Source organism: Helicoverpa zea, chromosome 25 (assembly GCF_022581195.2).
Source record: "Helicoverpa zea isolate HzStark_Cry1AcR chromosome 25, ilHelZeax1.1, whole genome shotgun sequence".
Lineage (NCBI taxonomy): Eukaryota > Metazoa > Arthropoda > Insecta > Lepidoptera > Noctuidae > Helicoverpa > Helicoverpa zea.
Genome location: NC_061476.1, coordinates 7,754,612 through 7,772,837, shown reverse-complemented (window position 1 = coordinate 7,772,837; position 18,226 = coordinate 7,754,612). Strand labels below are relative to the sequence as shown.

Here is an 18,226-nt window from a genome sequence, read left to right as displayed (position 1 = left end):
ATTAACTTTAGTTCGGCCATTCAGAGAATGCGTTCCTGACACGTCGCGATTGAACTGACGACGTAATAACATTCATTGATTATTGATATAATAATGTTGTTTTAATGCTCCTCAATTGTTAAAACGGTAAACAACCAGCAAAAATATTTTTATCGTAACTGCAACGCCATTGCAAAGTTACGTCGTCAGTTCAATCGCGACGTGTCAGGAACGCATTCTCTGAATGGCCGAACTATAAATGGCGCCATAAAATACCATGGCTAAATTAAACACGCGAATTCTAGTAACCTTCCTACACACACGCTTAGAGCGGTTTCAGACTAGCGTTTTATATACGCACGTTTTTTATCCGCCTGTCATCCTCCGAGCCATTTCCCAAGCATGTTGGGGTCGGCTTCCAGTATAACCGGATTCAGCTGAGTACCAGTGCTTTACAAGAAGCGACTGACTATCTGGCCGCCTGTCAGTAACTGTAAAATAATTTTTCACGTCTGAAGTTACCTACTAGTGACTGTGGAACAGCCACTATGTATAAAATAGTCATTAAAAGTCTTACTTTGAGCGGCAAAGTTAACTATTGGTGACGAGAACTTAATGATATTATTACAAAAAGGTAAACAGACGAAAAATTTTGTGTCGGAGGTTTGTAATGACGTGTCAAACGTCTGTCTTACTTTTTTGAAATAACACCATAACCAGGTGTTTTGTTCATATAGGTATTCTAGAGTACTGACACTACTATAAACTTTGGACAACTTTGTAGTTGTCCTTTATAGTTGGCGAGCTCTTCCTTCAAACCGCGCAATATCGCGAAAAAAAATCACAACCGCTCATCTGAAACGTCCCTTACACGAGTGACCACAGTACATTTAGGTTAATACGACCACACCCGCGTCGCGTGACCACGGCTATAGTGGCACTACACGTAATTGAATTAGCCGATACACCCCTCATTCCATCCATTTAATGCTATCCATTCTGCTGATGGTTATCGTTAAATGTGCAGTAGTTTTCTATGTAGGTATGTTTAATTTGTTATCATTGATGGATTGGTTTTTGATACCTGCATGGATTTTTTTGGTTTAAGCTATAGTTTAGAAATGTGGGTTTGTTGGTTTGTAGTTTTTTTTTTGGCAAATGGAGTGGTGACTAACAAATGTTAATAAACACATTACATATATCCTCTATTTTATCATCATCTGCCGAGCCTTTTCCCAAACTAAGTTGAGGTCGGCTTCCAGTCTTACATGATGATGAATTTTACATGGAGTGACTGCCTATCCGACCTCCTCAATTCGGTTACCTGTACAATATGATACCCCCTTATGACCTCTACCTTCCTACCTACCAAGATAATTTGCTACCAAAATAACAAAATAGTTAAACTTGCTTGCATATTAATGTGGCTAGCATAATGTGTTAAACACTAGTTTTGAACTAAGCAATAAAAATAACTTGTAAATGAAGTAGCCAGTAATAATCTACTATTACACTGTCTGGCAATAAATATGACCCAGTTTTTCTTTATTAATTGCTCTAGCCTAGATTTTTGATACAATTTGACTTATTATGGCTAGGATCAATATTTCTTAATTAAGTTTGTTACTGGGTTCTTTAATATTTTTAATGTGGACTATTTCAATAGCTTCTTCGTAAAAATATTTTGTTAGGTATTTTTAATGAACTTACTACTTTAACATTTTAGACATTAATATTTAATAAATTCATCGCTGGAATATCCATAATCTTGTTATAATGTAAGTCTTTAGCAGTTTATTTGACAATTTTAGAGGTCCCAAATCAAACCCCAGACAGGGAATTCGGCAGCCGATATGCTATGGCACATTCCCATGCGCACTATAGCATAAATATCGTCATATTTAGAAATGCGACTAAAGTTCTTTACGATTTCGATAAACAAACCATTGTAGGTATTGTAGGTTATAAATGTCTATAAATGCGGACAACACCACAGGCTACACTAGTCTATACCATATAACAAGGAATCGTCAAAACAGCAGGGAACCAGTTAATAATAACGTTATAGCTTTGACGGTACATTCCGTGTTACGCTTAATGGTAAAAATTAGGTTAATAGACAATTTACGAGATGTCTGAACTAGTGACGCATGGTTCGTGAATTGCTATAATTTGCTGTCCCGAAATTTGTGGGTGGTAGTGTATTTTTTTTTTCTTTGGAAGTTAGGCTCATTTTGGGCATTATTTGTCGTGTAAAGAATTTTTATTCTAAAGTTATAAATGCCTGAAGCAATTGATCCGTAAGGATAGTTAAGTATGATTCTAATAACGGTTTTATGTAGTGTGGGGTAATTATTAGGGTGAGGACTGACTTAATTTTTCTACACTCGGATGAAACTATGCCAAATATATTTGTAAAGCTTTATTTTACTTTTGTATGTTCTAGCTTTTATTGGCCTTTTTGAAAAGCCGTCTACAAAGCTCGTAGCCACCATATCCAGCAAATTATGTAGGACAAAGTATAACGGATTAAAAAAAGATTCGTTCAATCCAAAATTGCATAGCAGACAGTTTTATGCACATCTCAAAAAAGTAAAAGTAATCCAAAAACTAGGTTTTAAGAATATTTTTAGAAAACACAATACAGGTCTTGAGTATTCTTTACTAAAGCTACAATAAAAATACCGTTACCAACACCGGTTCCAAAAAAACCTATAAAACTCAACTTATTTTAATATTCTAATCAATATTCTGGACGGACGCCAAATTCAGCCATCTTTGGTTATAAAACCTGATATTTTCGATTCCTTGAAAAGTTAAAAAAATAGGTTAACATAACCCATTACTGGCGGCCGGCCAAAACTCCGACCTGCTTTACTAACATTATTAGCGAGTCAAAGTTAATAGTAAAAATAATTATTTTAAGTTGCAATTATGCATTGCGGCGATAAATGCAGATTTTCAAAATTTACTTGGCAAAGTTATTGTAGAATTAGAGTAAAATAAGGCACTGAAATATGGTTGTTATGTTATAATTTGTTGTTGGTTTTACTTTGCATCATAATAATTCCTTTTTGAGATGTTATTTATTTTATGAGTTTAATGGTCGCACGTATATTCGCTATTTGTGTAATTAATTTGAATAGAAACTTTGGGAATCGTGTGTATTCGATAAAAGTAACATTCTTTTGTTTACACTAGAAAGAGTGAATTGCACCATTTAACTACAACGATAACCAAACCATAACCAGTCGAATCGGCGAATCGAAACGATCAAATCGAAGATTTGACAACTGAAAACTGGTGCGGCTCACCACAAGACTTGCAATCAGTTTTATAACAATGGACCGTGGTAATCTCTAAAAATCTTCGTTAAGTGAACGATCAATTTTGCATGCATACATTTTAACCGATTGGTACTCCAAACAATGTCTTTATCAATGACGCGCAATAATCGCCATGTGATGCGCACGCGTCGACTGACGGATGCGCGCCATATGTTGCGCCGGTCACCTTTGTAGTGCCGGGCAGTGTATTACACTTCACGGCATTCGTTTTGGGCCAGTTTTCAATTTCTATATTTTTTAACATAATTAATAATATAATATGTAAATGTTTTTTATTCTTATATTTAATATTTAAAAATGTAATTAATATGTACAAGAATAAATAAAAAAAAAACAATAATATGTAGTTTGGATAACCGACCGTGTGTGAAAAGGTGTTCCGACATTATTATTGTTATATTTGTATGTCTCTAACCGACCACGGGACTACAGAGTCCCGGATTTTTGGAAGGCGAACGTGGGGCCGAAGCCAACACGCTGAAGCCCTTTTGAGACAACTTTAATGAAATGGTAACACAAAACCGACGATTATCCCTGTATACACTATAGAAATGTACCCAAGGACAATCCCCGGTTCTGTGCTAAACTATTGCTAACTATGGATGAAAACTACTTAGGCTATTGTGATGGGATGCTAATGGACTAGGAATGGGGAAACTACGGGAACTATGGCACCTGCCGATGACAATGTATTAAATACATGTTAAAATGGCAGGTGGAGACTCGCCAACTCACTTACTGGGCCCCCGGGAATCAGTCACTGAAAAGCAACAAGAGGGCAACAGGGACATGAGCGGCTGAGAAGGGTGAGGATACCTCGGCGGACTTTAAACGCAGATCACGCGCTCCCTGTGGGTCCAGCATCACCGGCCCACTCGCCACTTACCACGAGGCACCTACCCTCCGAGCAGGACTAACCTTGCTCTAGCGACTCCACTCTGACCGGCCGATGAAGGCAAGCCAAGAGGCGGGAGACCTATCCCCCGTCATGCTTCACTCCGGCAAGCCGGAGGTGGGGGACAGTATACTCTCCCTGGAGCACTCGGATATATAGCCCCGCGGGGTCGCTACTCCCCGTCATCCGCCTCAGATGCCCTGCGGGGCTTATTGTTATTATTTTTCACGATTTTTTTCTAAATTCATATAGGTAGCTAGATGTTGAAGAGATTGTTTATTTGTGCTATTTTTGCTATCGTCCATTTGATTCTGCATCTGGTGCATTTTGAAAATTTCTTTCACTGTTAGATAGCCCATTTATCGAATCACAGTCATTCCTAACATTATGTAATTCACAGCAATTTGACATTACTTATGTGGAGCTAATGGGAAAATTCTGTCTCTAGTAACCAAATTAGCAGGTAGACTGAATATTGGGAATGGTTGTTAGGATATAGGTAATTTTTATAAGCAAAGAAGCTTCCACGGTACACAACCGATACCGCGGGCCAAAGCTATTAAATGTTACTCCATTACTCAAATCTCACGCTAAAAATAAAAATAACCATGAACCACTAATAAAAAAAATAATTGATTAAAGTAAAAATTTCTGGCACAGAATAACGTCTGCAACCTTTTGAAGGACGCGGTATAACGGCGGCCATATTGTAATGTTGTATGGATCGGCGCGTGCGCAAGCCATCGTTAAATGGATACGAGCCATATGTCGGCTTTCAATCGGTGAACTTTGTACTGGGTTGGGAGCTTCCTGAATTTTTGTGTGGTAGTTTAAATGCTGGAGATAAAATAATGTATATTTTTTAAGTGCATCTTAAAACTTTATATGTAATTGAATGGCTAGGAATTAAGCAAAGCCCCGGTTAATTCTAAGGTCCAGAGTTCTCCAAAGTTTAGCAGACTTTTTTTAACCAACAGAATTTCTTCATTTCAATTTTAATATTATATTAAGTTCAAAGGCGTTGAGAAAGGTGCCTACTTTGAAAACTTCTCCTCTACATCTTAGGTATTTAAAATGATTATTTGATGCTAGTACAATGTCAACAGGTTAAATAACGCATTTTTTTGTGTACCATAAAGGTAGAATTAGTACTACCTGTATAAAAAAAATGAGTCTTCTATCTTCCATCTATTGGTCGGTCTGTCCATTTCAGACACACTAAAACATTATTACCAATACCCCCAATAATCTCTTATAAAAAAACCGCTCAGTTACTTTCGTAAATTCAGAGCAGAATCGATCTCGCATTAAAGCTTATTTCGGGAACGTAAGATTAATATTTTTTGGCATAAACTCAAAGATCCTATTGAGTGAAGCTGTGCAGACGTTCGTGTTATACGTACAGACGTACATATGTTTTTTTTATATATATTTTATTGCTTACAAACTGAAAAATGTATTGGAGTTCTGGTTTGTTTAGTTTTGATTCAATTGCAAAACTTCTCGACAAACTGTTTTAACCAATAACGCAAAATGGTGTTAACTGCTCAGTGTCTATCTCCTAAACGGTTGAACCGATTTTAATACGTTTACGAACTTTTTAGAATACTCTAATATGAAAGTAGATGTCGTTTTTACGAGGATTACTTTTCTTTATGGTCATTCGAGAGGCCTGTTGTCTTGCAGTAGAATAGTTCAGAGATGATATTTATTTAAAGATAAAGACAGTGGTTCAATCACATTGAATTCTTCATTCCTTTCATATTTTACATTCACTGGTAAACCATGCAAAATTGTAGGTATGTGTAGTTTCCAATTTTATGTAAGGAAATTGTATCTTACCCAAAACTCTCAGTAACCTTCATTTTGACTCCGATCTTGTAGCCTGTAACAAACAAACACATCTCATAAATATCACTGATGCATTATGGAAATCTCTTGAGTACTGGATTATGAATCATATGTTCAAGGACGTTCGCTATATATTCCTATGGCATGACTCATTCAATCAGACTGTTGGTATGCTAAGTATGTTAGTATGTATTATATGATGAAATAGTTATGAAACTGCATGTATGATGAGCATTATTATCTTTACATAGGTATCTTATTAAATGACTCAGTAATCATCATCTGCCGAGCCTTCTTCCAACTATGTTGAGGTCGGCTTCCAGTCTAACTGAATGCAGCTGAGTACCAGTGTTTTACATGGAACGACTGCCCTATCTAACCTCCTCTACCGATTTTCTAGGGTAACTCAAAACCCTTTAGAAAGACTGGTTGTCAGACTTTCTGGCTATTCATAGCGACTGCCAAAGATGTTCAAATGATAGCCGAGAGCCACCAATTTATACAAGCCTTCTGAAACAGGTAGGAACTTGTTAAGACTTCGTCACCCATCTACGTGGCTTAACCTTACGATCGATCATGTGGCTGTCAAATAATATTGGATAATATTTTTTTACTAGGTAACTATTTCCCGGGGATCCACTCGCGTCCCGGGGGACCTTTTTCCCGTACCCGGACAAAATATAACCTATGTTACTCTCAACAGTGAAATAATTTTTCAAATCGCTGCGCTAGTGTCGGAGCCTTTAGAGTTTAGGGTAATAACAAACAAATGTTTATAAATCTCTTTATTTTATTAGTATTTTCTATTATAGAATTGCCTTTGATTATTACATAATATTTCATCATGTACTTCCAAAGAATTGGGATACCCAGCAACACATATATTTTGATATTATTTATTTTTAACGGTGTTCATTGACATTGAAGTTTGCCGAATCATGCTTGAGAAAGAATTTTTTTACCGCTATTAGTAATATTTTGACGGCCGGTTTTCCTTCTCATGGATTTAGTAATGCATGACTTTGCAATATTTAACTATTAAATTAACATTTGTAAGAGCAAATGCCTTATTCTTTTATCATAATTTCCGGTAGTCGCTTGTTATTATAATTAGATAAGCAAAATCAGGATAAAAAATTGCATTTTTTTAATATTTCCATATATTCCATATATCCATAATGCATGTGCAATGTGGGATGCAGAAGACTGTACAATACAGTTAAATAGCTACTCTATAACTTGTCAGATCTCAGGACATAATGGAATAATTATACAATTTAAAAATCCTCAAAGAATCTTTGGTCACGAGTACATACCAAAATACCTGTAAACTATTGTTAATCTTTAAATCACTTAAAAAAACGGTCGTTTTCAATTATTCCAGTGTTTTTTTATAAACTGCCAATGTCCAGCATTAAAGAGATACAAACCACTCTTCTACACCTGGAACGTGACACTAAATCTCATAGACAGCCTTGGCAACCAAAAGAAAAACATTTAAATTGACATATACAGCAGACAGACCAATCCTTTGATATCTCGCCTGATCAAACACAGACATAATTTAAAATAGATTTGTTTATAGTTAACTAGAATAGAACGTTTCTTCCTTTTCACATGAGAGCCAAAACGGCTATAAAGTCAGATTTGTAATCTGTTAGCAATAGTAGCCTAAGGAATTGTTTAAACATTGTAACTACACTGACTAAAGATGAAGGAAAACATCTTGAGGTAACCTGGACTTTAGAGTCTGAAATTGCCAATCTTAATTGAGCACTTCTCTGCTGAAAATAAGTCTGTGCTAACCTGCGAGACTGTAAAAAGGTATATAATGCCTACACAGCATGAATCGTAAGAAATGTAGAGGACAAAAAAAGATATTAGTGGTTCATTCAACCACATCATCGCTTATCACCAGGTGAGATAGTGATCAAACTCGTGTCTATCATAAATCCATACTTAATTACACATGTGAAAGTAATGCCCATTTTCATCAACAAATACCTAAATTTAGGGATTCCCTAAGAGCATTTAGGGAACACTTAATGCGAATTTCGTTTTCACCAAAGTTTAAATGTCCCTTATAACCTTTATTATTGGGGGAGCCCTTATTCTAAGTGACACTTAGTTAGGGAAACGTTAAGAGATTGTTGGTGGAAATGGATATAAATTAAAATTCTGGCGTAAGAACGTGAGCTGGCTTTTTATCCGACTGCAGGAGTAGTTCTCTCAGCACTTTAATTGTAAAATTAGGTCCTTGACCTCTCTTGATTATTACAAGACCCTTTATCTTACTACCTAAATTAATGAATTTACGACCAATTTACATCGCAGGGATACTCGACATATTTTCACGTGACTCATAACTAAAATAGTAAGTTACTTGTGTACTTCTAACTCCAATATAACTGCTAACAAGACATGTTATAACTGGACACGTGACTGACAGAAAATTGATATTATTATATGAACAAAGTAAGTTTGTAAGTAATATTTTAGATATATTGAGAAACCATTAAGGTATCGAGATGTTGGTGGCCGTGCAAGTCATTTTAGGAGTATGAATCAGAATTGAGTTGTAAACTATGTATATATTTGTATGTATTTTGATGATAACATTAAAGATACATTTGATAATAATAGAAGTTCTATTAAAATAATCTATGTGTTTTATAAGACCCATCGCATACGGCAAACTTTTAGTTGGATCGGTCTTATAAATCAGTATGAAGATGAATGATGACCAGCAGGTATAAGTTTGATTGAATTCACCATTTGATTAACTTAAGAATAAACTGTCACCATGTCCAGGACTGCGATAGGCTGATGATGATGATGATGATGAAACTGTCACCCAACCATCAACCCTATATAGTTAAGTCTGCAGTATTTGTTAGTATTTAAATATCTAAGTAGCGCTTTCCAAAAGTTCATTCAATTTCATTTGGGACGCGACTGATATCTGATATTTGGTACTTGAAACAGCTGGTCCATCACAAAGGCTTGAATACTCATTTTGTAACCCAGGTAAAAGTTGAAGAACGTGAATCCTAACCACATCGGTATTACAGTCCAGCTTCAGCCGGATTATCCGAATTAACGGTAATCAGATTAAAATTCTTGCAAATGAGTCATTTGTTAATCCTATTTTCATCAGGTGAACTTTCCTAAACATAGAATTTAACTTCAATAATCACATTTAAATTCTCTTCATTCTTTATCTGCCTAGCCTTTTCCCAATTATGCTAGGGTCTAAATTAATTCAGCTGAGTACCAGTGCTTTACAAGGAGCGACTGCCTATCTGACCTCCTCAACCCAGTTACCTGGGCAACCCAATACAACTTGGTAAGATTGATTGTGAGACTCTCTGGCGTTTAATTTTGTATGAACAGCAATAATATTAACTCCCTTAAAACATAGAACAATACCACGATTTTTCCATTTCACAATAAAAAAAAACACATAATACATACCCCCGTTAATTAAGGTCCTTTTAAACCACAAATCTTTGAATTGAAATCCCAGTGGGTGAAAGGTGACCTTATTTTGGAAAAAAAGCTTCTAAAACAATACGAATGAAGGTGAATAATAAAATGGAGTTTGAACGAATAGCAATCTAGTAGGGACGGAATTTATACGAATTTCCAACGAGTAACGTATTGCGGTGAGCGAGTTTGAATACAAAATTTTTGGATCGGTAATCCGAAATTGTTTTTCAAATAGGCATTGGTTTTGAAGATGAAAGTTCTTCAAGAGAAATGAAGAATAAGATGGGTCTTCTGGCACTATGATTACCAAAATATATAAAGGTACTGTTGAGTCTTCTTATTTGGATTGTTTTGAAATCGAGTGCCTTAGAACAGACATTTCAATAGCGCTTTTGGGTAGTCTATAATTAGACTGCCTATTGTCTTGTAACACCTAACTATATCGTAGTAATTTGAAACTTAATCCCAATTTCAGAAGTCTAGTCAAAAACTACACAAACGGAAGCTAAATTCTACCACACTAACAACAGAACTATTTCCAACCACAATTTGTTAGTAACAATGTCCAGACGATCCGATAGGGCTGTGTCCACAAATTAATCGCGATTGCCCACTGGGGACAACTAAAGAGATTGGGTAGCGTTGCGGGTAGTCACTACTTATGTAGTAGCGCTCTCTGACACTCCTGGGAGTGTCAGGGTGTGTAGCAATCAAGTTGACTGGTTTGCCGAAATTAATTAGGTATTAGTATTTGGAAGAGGTGGTTAAATTAATGGTGTTACAATTTCAAGAGGTCAGAAAGTCGATGTAAAACATTGTCACTCAGCTGCTTCTGGTTAGATTGGGAGCTGATTCCAATATTGATGGTAAAATGCTAGGCAGGTAGTGTTAAAACTTATTGAGAAAGAGTAGTAAGCCATTCCCTTTTAGTAAAAGTGACATGCAGATTTTTAAACACTTGTCACTTTTTTGTCTGCCTCAAAAAGCGTCAACTTTTAAGCGTTTAATCCAGTTTTAAACCCTAATTAACTACGTATATTATGGTAATAGTTTAAAGTTACAATAAAATAAACAAGACAGAACCATATTTCAATAAAACAAATCTCCATTAAATAATGCCTAACAGAAAATAATGCCTCAAAATACCCCAACCAAGCACAAAAGTATCCAGTACAGTGTGAAAAATTCATAAAACTACACAGTCATAACTAGTTTTAGAACTAAAAATAAAAATTCAAGCACGAGAAAGCAGAGAGAGCAATTCGGGAGCATTTGGAGCGAACCTGTTTATGGGCGATTCTCTGTAAGCTCGTAATCGGCTGTCCGGACCGATTTTTTCAATAAATAGTTTAATTCTTATTTAAAAAATCACATTTTATGAAACTTTAACCCTGAAGCTTCACGGGCCCTTTGTTTTTATAAACATAATTACTTTAATTTTTTTTCTATACGTTTTAAAAGCTCGAAAAATACAGTCCCCTGGCTGTCCCTTTCACTGCATTTACACCTAGAAATGCGATTTCCGAAAAACTTGATGAAACTACATTCACTTGGCAGTTAATATCACAAACAAAAATAATGAAATTATATTATTTTCGTAAAACAAGCACTCATTACAACTTTATTCATTTTAATAAACTCCTGTAAACTTTGTCCTGAGAATTTTAATACAGTCCCCTGCCAAAAATTTAAATCAATATTTAAAAAAAACTATAATATTTTACAATCGTTTTATTAGTGCAACGAAATGCAATTATTGTGAAGTTGGCAAACTAATCAAATGCGGTAACGATACGCCATTCTGTTTAATGTTAGAGCGTCATTTGTGAGGTGAACAAGCGTTTGGGCCGCTACCTCACACAGGCCTCTGGTAAATAATTGTATGTAATTTAATTACTTAAATTATCTCTATTTATAGTTAATTGTTACATTATTTGTGCCTTAATTGATCGGTAGGTTCTTAAAAAACTATAAGACATCGGTTTCATAAATATTGTGAAATCTAACTGAAATACACAGTCCTCTGGCAACAGTCCTTTGCCAAAAAACGCAACAGGGGACTGTTTAACAAAACAGGGGACTGTGTATTCTGCGTATTGGTTTAATAGTTTTCATGAATTGTTTGTGTAAATGTATTCGCTAGTCTCTTTTAATAATTTAAGAATCAAATTATCATTGCATCGCATTATTTTTTTCCTTTATGAACTTGAAATATATTACACAGGCTGATCGAACGCACGTGATATGGCCCCTAAAAAGAAGAAGCTATCCCGAGAGGAATTACTACAAAAAAAGAGAGAAGCAGCGCGGCAGGAGCGACTGCCCTATCTGACCTCCACAACTCAGTTACCCGTGCAACCGACTTTTTTTAACGACGCTAAAAATCATCAAATGACCCCTCCCGCTGCGGGTCAGAAGCGGTGAGGGAGTGTCAGACTTTTACTGACTAAAAATCCGTCGTGTTCCGTCGTAGGCCTTTAATGTACCAGGGCCGTGGTAACTCTTTCGTACAGCCCCGCAGCCCCAGCGGCCCTATGCCCTGCTGGGCCTAGCTAGGGTTGCTGACATCAACTTGAGGAGCGCGTGGAACTACGCACGCCACCAACACGGGTCTGTTGTCTAAAAAGACGCAGGAACGATGAACCATCCGAACTCATCGCCCACAGACCCACGCCTACGGTGGCCGGGAGTCGTCTCGCGCAACCCGGCGCCCGTGGTGACTACCTGGTCCAGCCGGGATGAGAGATGCGAACTCTGTCGTTCCGCCGCCTACTTCTCGAGCATGACTGCTTCGCAGAAGGAGGCGACGGCATCCCATTCCTCTCGCCCCGGACCATGGCCTGAACCAGGGCCGGACGCCCTCGACGAGGATCCGGCGGTGTCCTTCCCATGCAGGGCACTCCTGGACTGTGAGGTCCACCGTGTCCTCGAAACTGTCCGCACAGTGGTGACACCCGGGCGCCACCTCACGACCGATTCGATACTTCCCAAAACAACCGTGTCCGGTGAGGACCTGCGTCATGCGGTAAATGAGGGCGCCGTGACTCCTCCCGAGCCACTCCTCAAAGAGGTCCCCGCTATGGTGGCGTGCCCTAACCCTGTACCCCTTAGTTCGACTGGTGTTAGACTTACTGGCGTCTGACTACCCGTAACGACTGTCAAGGATGTTAAATAACAGCCGAGACCTACAGTCTAACGTGCCATCCGAAACACAGTCTCTGGTGAAAGTACATACAGAAAAGTTGCATTGGTACTTGCCTGACCTGGAATCGAAGCCGCGCCCTCATAATTGACAAGTTGGTTCTTTACCCACGAGGTCTACCACGACTTTTTGGCCGGCGACGTCATTGGTAAGCAGTTGAAAGAAATGGGTTATCAAACCAAACGCTCAAAATGGCGAAACACGTCTTTGTATAGTTCACAGCCACATAGACATGAAGCTCAGCGCTCTTCATACTGCTAACATATTAACTTACAACAATCACCAGGAGTTGCTGGAATATCTATGTTGCGACGTATCTAGATCTATGTCGTGTCATGCTTGCGGTAATAAAACCCCAAAATATATGGCTTTTGATCATAGAAAAGTCATAAAATGTGGGTTTCTGTTCACATTCAAAACAGTCCCCTGATGCCTCAAACAGTCCCATGATTTTTTGGAAAATCGCTAATAACTCGGAAAATAGGTACAAATTCAGTGGGCCTCCTTGTCTAACTAAATGAATAGTTAATTTTCTTTGGCATAGGACTAGGTTTTTTGTCAAATTTAAAAAAAAATTGCCAGGACAGAAATTGTATGGAGCTGAACGAGCTTACAGAGAATCGCCCTTATCTTTCAAAGGATTTGAAGGTGCAATAAAGCGGAGCTTAGAGTCAGAAAGTTGAGCCGTGAATAAGCATTCCTATGTTACGCAAACGTATTGAATTTTTGTTAAGCTGTTTATTTGAGGGTGTATTTTATTTGGAGACTGGAAGTTTAATGGTGACGTTTTTGATGTGTGTTTTGCTTAAATAGTGAAGGAATCATTTTTTTAATATAGTTAGTGACTTATATCAGTAAGTTCAATTTTGGACACTCCACACGTTGACGCAAGAAACATAATACGTATAGGTGACTTTTGAAACCATTCTTGTTCTTTTAAATATTCCTGGGACAGCTAACTAAATGGAAAATCTTATGGGGGTGAGCCATCCAGAAACTTACTTGCATAAAAATAACAGAAATAGAAACAATTTTACTCTCTCGACCACAAAATCACAGGTCGAAAAATAACCCATTTCGCAGATCTTTTACCAATTTCAGGTTTAACATACCACAGTCTCTAGGGAACCAGGATAATATACCAGTAAAAGTCTATTCGATTCCATTTGGATTCCATTCTAAGCCACGTTGGGTTCCCTGGAGTGATGACGTCAGTCTGAGCTATATTGCGATTTGTGTGCTCTCGTTATGGTAAAGTTTTAACGTAGCTATTGGAATCTCTGCTAGTATGTAGGATTTGTTGATGTCAAGTTATATACAACTGTTTTGGGATTTTTTGAAAGGCTAACTAGGCATTGTAATTATTATAAAAGTCATCTTGATATTATTATTTATAGCTTAATCTAACATGACAAAATTGCATAAACATTAAAAAACTTAACCTCAAAACCATTATTCTTTATTGCACACATAAATACAGAGAGACACACTTAATACAGAGAGATAATGTACAATGGCGAGCTTAACCCAGTGTTGGGTTCTCTTCCAGCCAACCTTAGAGTGAAAGAGTGATTTGATGGGGTAGGGCAAATGTGCAACTTTATACTAATAAAAAGAATCTATATGAATAATTCCGTATAATAAATTAAATATATACCTTTTATAATTACATGAAATATATACAATATAATATATACAAATATATACACAAATATACAAAGGTCATGTTGATAAATAATGTTCCTTAACTCGTCTCTTAAACATATCCAATGATGAGCTCTCGCGTATAGAATGCGGAAGGGTATTCCACAGCCTAACAGCACGAACAGTGAATGATCCATCATAGCGACTTGAAGTGTGGGATGGGATACGAAGCAGAAGAGATGAGGAAGAGCGACAAGGTTTGCCTCTGGGAACGAGGAACTCAAAGCGTTCACGAAGATAACTTGGAGCGAGAGGATTGTGAAGAACAGAGTAAAGAAAAGAAAGAACGTGAGCATCTCTACGCCGCCGAATAGGCATGCACCATTGTAGATAAGCATAATTTTTTTTAAATATAAGTAGCAAAAATAGTTTTTGACAGATATAAGTCTATGTATCTTTAATATCTAAATAATATGATGTTATTTAAAATCAAGTTTAACTGGTATTTGTACCGGTTGTTTTAATATTTGTTTGTTTATTGTTAAAGCTTATACTATGCATTTTTAAACGTGGGAAATCATCAGCTTGTTGTGGGCTATAAAGTTATAAAATAGTAATTCAAGTAGCATAAAGTAATAATCCAAGTTGAATACATATTTTAACAAGATTACATACCTATTTGATATTTTATGTTTCTGTAAATAAAAACCAAGCTGGTTATTTTTTTACTTTTTGATTCTTTTTGAGTCTACAATCAATTTAAACGCAAAATTTTTGAACAATTTAAGAGACTACTGGAAACTTATTTTAGTTGCACGCTACTTATGTAAAAAATCGTCCATTTACAAAAAAAAGTATGTCTGAAGTACATATAACGATTTTCGTCATGGTCACAACGTCACGAGATGATTCGTCATATTTTTTGTCGAACTCGTCACAACTACTATAGTTCGGCCATTCAGAGAATGCGTTCCTGACACGTCGCGATTGAACTGACGACGTAACTTTGCAATGGCGTTGCAGTTACGATAAAAATATTTTTGCTGGTTGTTTACCGTTTTAACAATTGAGGAGCATTAAAACAACATTATTATATCAATAATCAATGAATGTAGTTACGTCGTCAGTTCAATCGCGACGTGTCAGGAACGCATTCTCTGAATGGCCGAACTATACAAAAGTGCTGTTTTGTATAAAACTTGCATGTCTACTGACTCAAAAGTTATTTATTCATGATTTTCTTTATTATAGCATAGGGTTCTAGCTAAACAAGTAACATCATCCTCCGAGCCTTTTTCCCAATCATGTTGGGGTCGGCTTCCAGTCTAACCGGATTCAGCTGAGTACCAGTGCTTTACAAGAAGCGACTGCCTATCTGACCTCCTCAACCCAGTTACCCGGGCAACCCGATACCCCTTGGTTAGACTGGTGTCAGACTTACTGGCTTCTGACTACCCGTAACGACTGTAGCTAAACAAGTAACATACTTAGTAAAATTCATAGACGAAGTCTATTTTTTCCACATCTTAGAATTTTGCTGAAAATTGATAAAGATGCCAGTATGCACCAGTATGTATGCAAATTACTATATTTTTTTAGATCACCGTTATTATAAGTTATGGGAATAATTTCTATTATATTAGTGGGAAAACAAAATTAAATCTCTTACCTATTTTAGGTTTCACTTTATGAATCACGACACCATAAAACTATGTTTTCACAGAAAACATTTTCAGGCTTTAATTTACAATGAAAATTAATTTGAATGTGGACAAAAAAGCTAACCATGGTCTAACAGTAACCTATTTAATTTTCAGATTTTTTTCCTTCATTTCAGATTGTCTTAAATTATAGGTATATTGACAAAATCAGCTTTTAAATTAAAGAAACTTGCATCCAAGTTGGATAATCCTTTTAAGAGCTACGGTGGCAAAGACTGACCAACAAATAGACAGTCATAGTGTTTTTTTTTAAACAAGTTTTTTTTTAATTTGTTTATTCAGGGTTTGGGAACTATTACTTCCTAACTACAACTTATAAGCATGTATGTATTAAAATGAATGAATGTCAGATAAAGTTATTTATAATGTTTAACGCAAAGGAAGGAAAAAGTGTAAGGAAAATAATAATCAATAAGTGTATTGTTTATCGTACCCATTAAAATATGTTAGTGTTAAAAACGTCATCTACTGGCACTTAATAAAAAAACCCGGTCACAGAATTAGTTCTTTCGAAAAAGTATAGAAAATATCCTAAGGTAATTTTTTCAGGAAGATCTATTTGCCTCCGACGTATTTGTTTTTCGAAATCGGTTGAGTGATTTATTCAGAAAAGTATATTAGATTATAAGAATTATTCTTTCACATTTTTAAATCGACCTATTTTTAACCGACATTTCAAAAAGGAAGAGGTTCTCAGTTTGGATGTTTGTATTTATTTTTTCGGAAAGCACGTTAGATTGGTGGGCGTTCTATGCATTCAGTAAGATTGGCAGCCGACCACAAGATAGTTGGGAAAAAGCTAGACAGATAATAACAAAATAATGCTAAAATGCTGCGAACAAAATTGTCTTATTTTAGTTATTTTTTTTTTGTTGGTTTGGTCTACATTTACTTTTCGACACATGAGAATCTAAAATACTTATATATTAATCAGAAAAGGGTAAGGAAAATCCTATAATACTAAACTACCTATTTACCTTGAAAACAAATATGTAAACTGAAGTTATACTTCCTAGAAGGCACTTATAATAAACTCTTCTTGTATTTAGTTACTCATGTTTTGGGATATCCCATACCAAAATTTTGAATGAGGTAAAAATTCTTACTAAATTCGAAAATACCTCTGTCTGTCGCACTTTTACGCCAAAATAATTGAGCCGATTAAAATAAAATTTTGTAGACAGATTGTCTACAGAAACTACAGTCTGAGAAAGAACATAGGCCTAGTGGTTAAAACCCAAATCAGTCAAGTAAAAATGTAGCTTTTCCAAGTTATTATAAACTTTGTAAGCGTAATTTGGTCTAACTAGGAAGGGGTGAAGAAGACCATCTTGAGGAAACCTGGACTTAAAAACCTGAAATCACCAAGTCGCCTTGAGCCAGCGTTGTGATTAATGTTGATTCCCTACCTATATGAGAAGAGGCATGTACAGTGGGATAATGAGGGAGGACACAATCTTCAATCTAGAAGGATTAAATATTTTTTGATAAGTTACAATATACAGAATAAATTAAACGAAAGGTGGAGGAAATCTTTGCCCACTTGTGGGATTATGAACAGTCCCACATGTTTAGCCAAGCCTATAGGCTACAAAAGAAAGAAAGAAAAAGGCTGAACTATAAGTTCCTTGAATATAAGTCGGTATAAAGTAATTAAAATAGCAAAACAATGTAAAATCTATAGTAATAAATCTTCCTGAAATTGAAGTTTTCTCCGATAAATTGCGCTTAAGCGTTTATTCCAAAAGTTGTGTTTAAGTTTCCAACTGTTTTGAATACGCCAATTCTTGTCCAAGAGAAACTTCTGAATCGCTTACTCCAGTACTTTTTGAATAAACTCCAGACTTTAAGTTAGTTAAAATAATATTTTATGAAGAGAACTGTTCTTTAGATTTATTCGCCAAACTTTTGGACGTAAATGAAAACTTTTGTTTTCAAGTCGATTTAAACAACGAACAATTTTATTTTTTCCAGAATAAATGTTTCAAATTAGAGCGGAAATGGTTAGCTTTCAGTTCACACCTCAGTTACTAATTGTTTCCTTAAATTTCACCATAACACAAGGAACGTTAAAAAAAACAATAGAACTCGTTAATTC

At 36.1% G+C, this 18,226-nt stretch overlaps 1 long non-coding RNA gene across 1 annotated transcript in view; it reads right to left on the bottom strand.

Annotated features, from left to right (window-relative positions):
• Positions 1-5,794: 5,794 nt before the first annotated feature.
• LOC124642649 overlaps positions 5,795-18,226 on the bottom strand; it is a 45,821-nt gene continuing 33,389 nt past the window's right edge. Inside the window, exon 3 of the long non-coding RNA XR_006985799.1 lies at positions 5,795-6,106. This is a non-coding gene — a long non-coding RNA (uncharacterized LOC124642649). The remainder of the gene's footprint in view (positions 6,107-18,226) is intronic.